The sequence below is a fragment of the Psammomys obesus genome, unplaced genomic scaffold (assembly GCF_907164565.1).
Source record: "Psammomys obesus unplaced genomic scaffold, mPsaObe1.curated_primary_1811, whole genome shotgun sequence".
Taxonomy (NCBI): domain Eukaryota; kingdom Metazoa; phylum Chordata; class Mammalia; order Rodentia; family Muridae; genus Psammomys; species Psammomys obesus.
In genome coordinates, this window is record NW_026592510.1 from 8,453,291 (window position 1) to 8,462,594 (window position 9,304).

At 41.8% G+C, this 9,304-nt stretch overlaps 1 protein-coding gene across 1 annotated transcript in view; it reads right to left on the reverse strand.

Moving 5' to 3' along the window:
* Positions 1 to 9,293, reverse strand: part of Jak2 (Janus kinase 2) — a 64,080-nt gene extending 54,787 nt beyond the window's left edge. The window contains exons 1-2 of the mRNA XM_055613862.1: positions 9,002 to 9,293; positions 8,602 to 8,684 (exon numbers count right to left, since the gene is read on the reverse strand). The gene's annotated coding sequence lies outside the window, so the exon portion shown is untranslated. The remainder of the gene's footprint in view (positions 1 to 8,601; positions 8,685 to 9,001) is intronic.
* Positions 9,294 to 9,304: the final 11 nt, after the last annotated feature.

The following is a 9,304-nucleotide window of genomic DNA, read 5'->3' on the forward strand; positions in this document are numbered from 1 at the left end:
ACACACACACACACACACACACACACACACACACACACACACACACAAAATAAATTGAAAAAAAAAAAACTCAAATCAGTTACAGACAACAGAAAGTTTCACACATAGAAATATTACTTACCACATGAATTACCCTGACACCTGCTTTAGTGAAGGAAGAAAATAATACTTCAAACTGGAATAATCTAATGAGCTTTACTAAAGACAGTCAGACTTAAAACTGATTTTGAAAATTTACTGGATCTAGATGTAGCCTAGGGAAGTACATTGTACTGAAGAGTGGGCCAGTACACTGTGAACTCAACAATTCATTGTCCTAAGTTAAAACAGTAAAAATTTAACACCCTTGTAGAAAGAATAAAAACACAGATGGACATTTGTGGCAAGATTGCAAGCACCCCCCCCCCCCATTTTAAAGAAAAACTCAGTTTTGCTGGGCTTCGCTAAGTGCCCAACAAAACACATCTTTCCTACTAACAGATGGCTATGTGCACCAGTGTCAGCAAACAAGGTTCAGGAAGTTCCTGGGAAGCTTTCTGGGGCACATCCTTAAAAGGAGCTGAGCTGTCAGCATGATCTTCATGCTCCTTCCTCTTACTTTTGTTCCACCTGAATTTGCGCAAGAATTTAGGACAGAGTACTCACCTCAAAACTATGAGGCAATCATGAAAGAAAGGCCAAGAGATAACATAGTTGGACATGATTAGCAGCTGACTCAATGTCATGAACCGTCTACCTCCCACCAGACATACAGTTACTTATAATGAATACAGTCTTAGTTGATACAGTACAAAGTTAAAGGAAGAAGTCAATGACCACAGAATTTAAACTTTTCACCTCAGTCAACACATTAGGAAGATAAAGTAATGGTGTTAAAAGGCTGCAGCTGTGGTGCAGTCAATAGGAGAGCATGAACTCAAGCAGCATGGTAGATGAGAGATAATATAAACACAGACTTAATGCTACCCAGTGACAAATGAATGTCAAGGAAGCCTGAGAACTCAAAGACAGTGTACAGAGTTCAAGCTTACGAGATCTGTTAAGACTATTAACATAAATAAGGATGTTACCCTTTGACAATGAAAGGTGAAAAGAATGAGAACTGTTTGACACATTTTCATCTACATTGTAGTTAGACAATTATACCAGAATCTAGCTGGAGGCTATAATACAAGCTTGCCTACTTGGAATATTTTATGACTGGGGTTAAAAACTTGACCACCCTCCCAATATATGTAGTAATAGACATAAGGAAAATCCTGGTAGTAACAACAAACAATAAACCAGGGGCGGTGGTATATAGTTAGAGGCAGGAGGAAGGCCGCACGGTGACAATTTATTATAAAAAGCAAATTAATTATGTAAGCAAAACTATCATCAAACAAAACCTTAAAGCACTTGCAATTGACAAAGCACTGTTCTAAGTACTAGAGATATAAGAAAAAATAACTACTAAGAGAATTACACAGGGAGTTCCAGGACTGGAGAGAGACATGGGGGGAAGGGGAGAGAGACAGACAGACAGACACACAGAGAGAATATGAATTACAGCTTGGGCATGGGACACACCTTTAATAAGAGCATTTGAGAGGCAGAACGAGGCAGATCTCTATGAATTTAAGGCCAGCCTGATCTACATAGCAAGTTCCAGGACAGCCAGAGCTACATACTAAGACCCTGTCTCATAAAAATAAAGAGATAATTACAATTTGAAACATATTTTTATATACAGCTGTAAGAACTTAAACTGCCAAAGGAAATATTAGGACTAGTCATTAGTTATAAAAAAATTTACCTCATGAAATTTTCAATGTATAAAATAAACAACAAAAAAAGAAAAAAAAATCCCAATTGGAAATTGTTTGAACAGATACAGTTACAAGTTTTCTGAAGATTATCTGCAAGTAAATACAACAGAACTTTAAAGAATTTTAATTTGTTCAAAGATATATGATTTAGAAATATTTTTTGTAATTTGTTTTATGTAGTGTTTGTTAGTTATACAAGCCAATTAAACATAGCAAAAGCAAGGGAAGTTTAACAGTAAGTGTATACATAAAAATAAGAAAGATCTCTAATACTGCACCTCAGGAATAAGAAAAAAGACCTTAAACTCAAAGTCAGAAAAAAGAAGAAAATAATTAAGAACAGAAAAAACAAAACAAACAAACAGTGAAACAAATTTTAAAAACAATGCAAAATATAAAAAAGCTAAGAGCTGGTTTTTTAACAGATACAAGATCAATTAAAGTAGATTGTTAGTATTAGAGAGTAATTTTGGTAAGTATATATATTTGTGTTCCCTTGTTTGGTATCCTATGACTTCCTTCTGGATTCCTTCCGTCCTACTGAAATAAAACTTTTAGTAGTCTCCGTGGGTTTTTTCCAAAGATATTCCCTCACTCTCAAAATTCCATCTGTAGGTCTTTTCCTCCAACACACTACAGACACTACTGTACTGTTTCCTGGTATGTATCGACGCAATTAGAGAGTGCGCTGTCATCCAAGGTATCTTCCATCTAGCAATAGAAGACTTTTGTGTTCTTTTTAAGGCAGCAAAGTTTGTTTCTTGGCAATGGTGTTAGCATGTTTTTAATTTACCATGATGAAAATTTCCTGTATTCTTTTATCAAATGCTTCATGTCTCTACTTTCTATTCCAGGCCAATCTAAGCACCCAGGCGTTCAAGATACCATGTCATTCCCTCCTATTTCTATTAGCAGAACTGTGTTAACTACAGAGCCTCTCAAGTTTATTTCCACATCTCTCAGCCACTCCTGCTTATGACGAAGGTAGGACAATGGTTAGCATGGCAGGACTGTGACAGTGCAGGAATAAATTTGAGCACGAGGCACAAAAGGCCACAGGGATGCTAGCAACACCCTGATGTGAGTAGTGACCAGCTCTGGTGGGTTTGTTGAGTAGTGACCAGCTCTGGTGACTAGCTTCTGAGCATCTGGGAGGCTGTGCGCTTAGTACACACTTCAACGAAAAGTGTGTTTTAAAACCTTTTAGAGCCACGTGCAGTGTCTTATGCTGTGGCCCTTAAGAGGCTAAGGCAGAAAGGCCAACCAGGTTGGCCTGGTTAGCGTAGGCTAGCCGTTGAATTCAAGCCGGCTAGGGCCACAGAGACAGGCATTATCTTTGAAAAAAAAATTACCTGAAATAAAATTATTTATTTATTTAAGCTTTTAAAAACAGGGATTCTCTCAGTGGCCTCGGTTGTCCTTGACTCATTCTGTAGACCAGGCTAGCCTTGAACTCAGAGATCTACCTGCCTCTGCCTCCCCAAGTGCTGTGATTACAGGCATGCACCACCGCGCCAGGCTAATTGTTTTAAATTTTAAAATGACTATCTTTCTTGAAGTGTGGCTTACAGGTATATTCACCATTCTCTGTCTCACCCCAAACTTCCAAGACACACACACACACACACACACACACACACACACTCTGATTACACTGCAGTTGGTTTCACTGCACTAATTTACACCTTGTTAGTTTTAGCTGATTAGTACCTTTGTAGCATCTGTCCACAGGAAACTCAGTGTAAAAGACATCTTAGCATTGTTGCTTTGACTCTTCCTGAAGAGCTTCGGGGATCTTGGCGACAAGCTGAGACAACAATGTGGTCTTCTCCTAGTTGTGAACCCTACAGGAGGTCACACTCACACACACACATGCACCTCCACTTCTGAAGTCACAGCAAAGCAAACACACCTCCAAACAATCAAATTATCAAGAAAACCAGTGAACACTTTGGTGTGCTCACACTGTAGAAAGTAAGTTGCTTGGCTGTCAGACCTGTAGCTTTCACTTAACATGGACAAATATTAAAACTAGAATAACAGTTGGAGAAAACTGTAAGCTTTAAGACAACCATTTTTAAAAGGTTGAGCGAAACTGAATAGTTCATTAAAGTATATACATATATTAAACCAAAAACAGCTTTAAAAACAAGCTAAACTCAAAATACACTAATGGGAGACAGTATCTGCAAGGTGCTGAGGATTCTCTAGCTCTTGAAATGCAAGCCGTTCCAAGTGTTTAATTCTGAAAGCAACCAAGCTGTTCCTGTTCTGTGTAGGATTTCCCCTCAGATAAAATGAAATGCACTATGTAGTCACAGTCTGGACCACGCTCTTACATGTCACTCATAGATCATAAATCTATAAATCATCTCTATAAATCATCAACTGCACTAAGTTCTCAAGCTCCCTCTCCACCTGTCCCTGCCCCCACCAAGAGCCACCGTTCTGACCTCTCAAAGGTCAGGTTACTGAGCTTCTTTCATTACTCGGCTGAAAGTCTCCTGAAGGTGAAAAGTGGATGTCTCATCAATTATTTCATTCATAGTCCCTGACACCAAAATTATGTTAAATATATGAAGCTTAAATAGGCACTAATGATTTTTAGCATATGAAAACACATACATAAAAAAAACCTCAAATACAATCATTTTAAAATCTAATAATATCCAAATTTACTCCTACACTTTAGAATTCTAAAACACTTGATTTTTGAAACAATGAGAAATGACCATGAGAAAATGGCATACTACATTAGCAAACTATTAAACTAGAAGCCAAGGGGTATAAAATTGGTTTTAATCCACCCTTATTGCAAACTAATAATGTTTGATAAGGAAATTTTACTATCCTTGTTTCTGTAATTAATAAACCTAAAATGCTTCTCTTAATTCCTAAAAGCCTGTAACTTTCATTTGGGTAATATATAACCTAACACTAAAGTCTTCATTTAAGTGCTGAAAGTTGACAAGGAGAAGAATGATTATGATTATTAAAAGAGAGTTTTTAGAGATTTCGTATATAATTAAAACACAGACTAGACCTTTACAAGAAAAGGATTTGGAGGAGACATGGCTCAGGAGTTCAGAGCTTGCTACTTTTCCCGACAGCCCAAGTTTGACTGCCGCCCGCAGGGCCCGCTGCCTCATGACTGCCTGTAAGTCCAGCTTCAAGGGACCTGATGCCCTCTTATGGCCTTCCCAGGCACCCATATTCTTGCCATTCTCTCTCTCTCACACACACACACACACACACACACAAATACTAAAAATAAAGAATGGGGTAAAAAGAATTTAGCTAACCCAAAACACAGCATTATTTGCATGGACAAAGGTATGAAAAACATATGCGTCCTGGGACGTGCAGGTCCCAAAACCAAGAATTAAAAGCTAAAATTAAAAGCTAAATGATCAGACTATGCTTTTCCTGTCTCCACTTAGCTAGAAATAGGTCACCTGAAAACACTATAGTAGAGATATAAAAAGCAGTTAGTATCTCTACACTAACTTGGCAACGTGCGTGTGTTGCAATCAGAAACACATGCCACTTTTAATCCACAGTCCCTCTTCTGTTTAACAAACAAAATAACACAAACACAAAAATACTATTCTGAATTATAAAACATTAAATGTGCTACTTGCTCAAGAAAATAAATTTTAAGAGAGAATTTTTTAAAAAGACAAGCACAGATAAGTATTTGCTCTAAATGAATAAAAACTACCTCAGTAACTCACGGAGACTGGTATTATGTAATACTGTACATTGGGAATTTTCATATTTTAGTTTTTACACCAAATTCAGCCAGCTGGCTGTTCTTGTAAATAAACCTTTATTGGAACACAGCATGGCATTTTATTTATGTACTGCCTATGACTGCTTCTGTACTACAAAAGCACCACTGCCGACAATCTTACCAGCACCGTTTAAAAACTACCTGGTCTTTTACAGAAAAACTGCCAACCAGTTTAAGTCAGTGATTCTCACAGGGTGATGGTCTCTGGATCAAAATCACTGTCTTACCTGAAAACATGTAAGAAATGCACAGGACCCCCTCCAGACCCACAGTGAGTCCTGTATGTGTTCTAGGAAGACCTGGATTAAGAGTCAGTTCTACAGAGGCTGGGAAGAGATGAGGCCCCAACCTAAACTCTGCCTCGAGGAAGTAGATAAACCTAAGAAAGCCTCAGGGAGACTGTGAGAAAAGACTTAACCTGGAGTGAGGAAAAAACGCTACTGAACACTTGGAAAGGAGATGCTTCCTGCGCAATGCTGGCGAGTCTGTTACAGCAACAGAAAACACAAATGTAAGGTGAGTCAGCGCAGAAGGCTGAAGCGGTGTGTTGTTTAGGGGCCTTTATTACTGAGATAAACTACTCCTGATCTATGAGATTGTGAGGAAATGTGGAGGGCTCAAAACTGTCTTTCTAGCCCATAAACTGTGATTAAAATAAGAAAGGCAGAGACCTGGTTGCCATGGCAGCAGGGAAGCGGAAGAGAAGTTGGCATCTCAGTGTCTCCTGCCTTCCACTTAGTCTATGACCTCCTGCAATCCAAAGCCTGGTAACAAAAGCTTAAAGCAAAAGCCTCTGAGAGACATTCAAGACCCAAATTATAGCAGTAGTATAAAATAACAGTTTCATTTGGGACAAAAAGATTATTAAAAACACAGTAGTAAAAGACCTGTGAAGAATAAAATTAAAACTATGAAATGACTAGAGTAATAGATACAGATAAGGACTAATTATAACGTGAAAGAACCCAGCAGAAACCATATAGGTTATTAGGAGCACTATGTTAAGCCGTTATGAACTGTTATTAGCTTTGAATCAAAAATTGTTATCAGAAAAGCTAATGCAACCAAATGAAGATGTTCCCAAACTATCTTCACTTGGGAATCCTAAAGTTAGCAATTTCTTCATGACATTTTAAGCCAAGGAAATACTCAAGTAGGTTCAAAGAACTTAGCATTAATATTCTTAGGGTTCAGTGTGGCTTGGAGTACAGACAATTCCTCAGCCCTGGTATTGTCCTAAGCATTGCCACACTGTCATTTCTTGCTCCATTCTAAGTGTCATACAGTCAACAGCTGCCTTTTACACAGTAAGCTCGGAAAATACAGCTTTACAAAGACATGCCATTGTAAAAATGGATGGAACGCTCTAACTCTGAAACCACCTCACGTACACGGTGAAGATCTGAGGTCCCTGGTGCTCTAGCACCTGGTACACAGTTTGGGAAACACAACCAAGTGAAGGGAGCCTAAAAAGGAAAAACTGTCATGGAGGAGGAGCAGAGGAAATGTCTTTGCACAGTTAACCACAAGAGGGCAGCACCTCGGGGCTCAGGAGTCAGACCCTTTCCACACAAAGGCTGTAAATACACTAAATAGGCAGTTTGTCCATGCTCTATGGGAAAAGCACCAGGAGCAGAACATCCATGTCCTGCCATCCATGTTCCTGCTGGGAACCTCCTTTGCCTGCCCAGCTCTGAGTAGCTACGACTTTCACAAGTGGCCAAACCATTTCCTACTCTGCATTCATCCTATCAGTCCTCACATAATCTTCTAAGGAAATGAATCGTAAGTAATACAGCTGTTAGCTGGCAAGAACACCATTATTCTAACTTAAGTCTAAACACTCAGATCTAACATCAAAGCCAATGCCCTTTCCTATTTTGCCAGAAAAGGACCCCATCTTTCAAGAAGAACCTATCCAGGTGAAGTAGAGAAAAATACATTTCCACATTTAAGACACCTTCAAATCATAAAGAAAAAGACACTAAAAGAAACAAATGAAGCAGATTGGATGGTGGTGCAGGCCTTTAATCCCAGCACTTGGGAGGCAGAGGCAGGAGATCTCCGAGTTAGAGGCCAGCCTGGTCTACGGAGCAAGTTCCACAATACTCCATAACAAAAGCAAAAAGAAACATAAGTGCCTATTTAGCCAATACTTACTGCAGCTTTCTTATACAGGTAAATGCTGAAGCCCGTATGTAGCACTACTGAGCACTGTTAGGAAAAGCCCTGGACACATCCAGTCTGCAGATGTCACACTCAAGCAAATTCACATACAACCAAATGATCCTGACACTTGGAATGGTAAACAGGTGAAGGATCTGGAGAAAGAGGACCAAAACTTGATGATTCATTTTCGAATCTGCTGGGAACTGTATCAGAATATTTGCAGTAAGCCAACAGCTCACTTGTACAAACCTATTATGAAACCAAAAGCAACCTCCGGCTCCCTTATTCCCACTTCTGTTTTCCTTCTCCGCTTTTCTCCTCCCCTCTGTGACTCACTCAGCTGCTCCTATCCTTTCATTCAGAGAAAAGGAGTTCCCCCTGATAGATTAAGCACCACCGGAAAGCAAAGTGCGTACATTCAACACAGCAAGCTTGGGCAGGTGAACACAGGAAGCTTCCATGCAGCACCAGAAACCCAGCAGAAACAACCAATGCGTTTCCCTCCACAGGTATTTCTTATTACCTGAAAATTAGGACTTGGGCTACCTAAAGAGAAAGGGAAGGTTTGCTTCTCTCTGCAAGACCAAACTGTAAAACCAACAAAGAACGTTTCTTAAAAGGATCCAAGAGACACAATAAATACTATCCAATTACTCTCCCACAGCAACAGGAAAAGTTCAGCTCTGCCATTTGCGCAGCAAGCAACAATTAGCCCTGCTGTTCCACTCAAGCCTCCAGCCTGGCAAGCAGGCACTGGCTCGCAGATCCGCAGACACCCTCGCCTTTAACTGCGGCAACCAGACAGCCCCGGGCGCTAACTAATCCACCCACCTTCGCCGGAGGGGAAGGAAGGGCCTCTTCTGCTGGCGAGGAAAAACAGTTCACATCTTGTTCCCTTCGCCTGCTTCTGGAACCTAAAAACAGAAGCAGCAGTCACTACCTCAGAAACCCAAGGCAAATAGATGCTCTTTTCCCCCCTCCCCTGCGCTGTTTAGATGTCTAGAACAATTTACAGAGGAGTAGGGAAGAGGGGGGGTCGGGTTCTAAGGCACACGGGGATGCATGCATTTATCAACGGCCAGACACTCCTTCCTAGGCGGTCGGAAACCCGCAGGTTTTCTGGCTCTCAAGTTCCCCGCCAGCGGCAGGCGCTAGGCGGGGAGCAGGAGGTGGGATCGCAGGGAGAACCGCTACCCGCCGCCCCCATGCAACAGGCCAGGACTGCACCCACCGGCGACACAGGTCGGGCCACTCGGGAGCGCCCCGAGGCGCGCAGGAGCTGCTCCTCCGCGTCGCGTCGGGCCGGCCGAGGTCTAGGGAGCCCCGGGGCCGAGCGTGGGGTCGGGCGGCCGCCAGGCTGGGCCCTCGGGGGGGAGGGGGCCCTCCCGCGCGGGCTCGGCCCGCACTCACATCCCGCAGCGGCGGACTCGGCAGCCGCCTGCAGCCGTGGCCCGTCCGGGCGCCGCGGGAGCCGGGGCCGCGGCCGAGGCGGGGACGCCGCGCGAGCTCGCCCAGAGCCGGGGCCCGCCCAGCC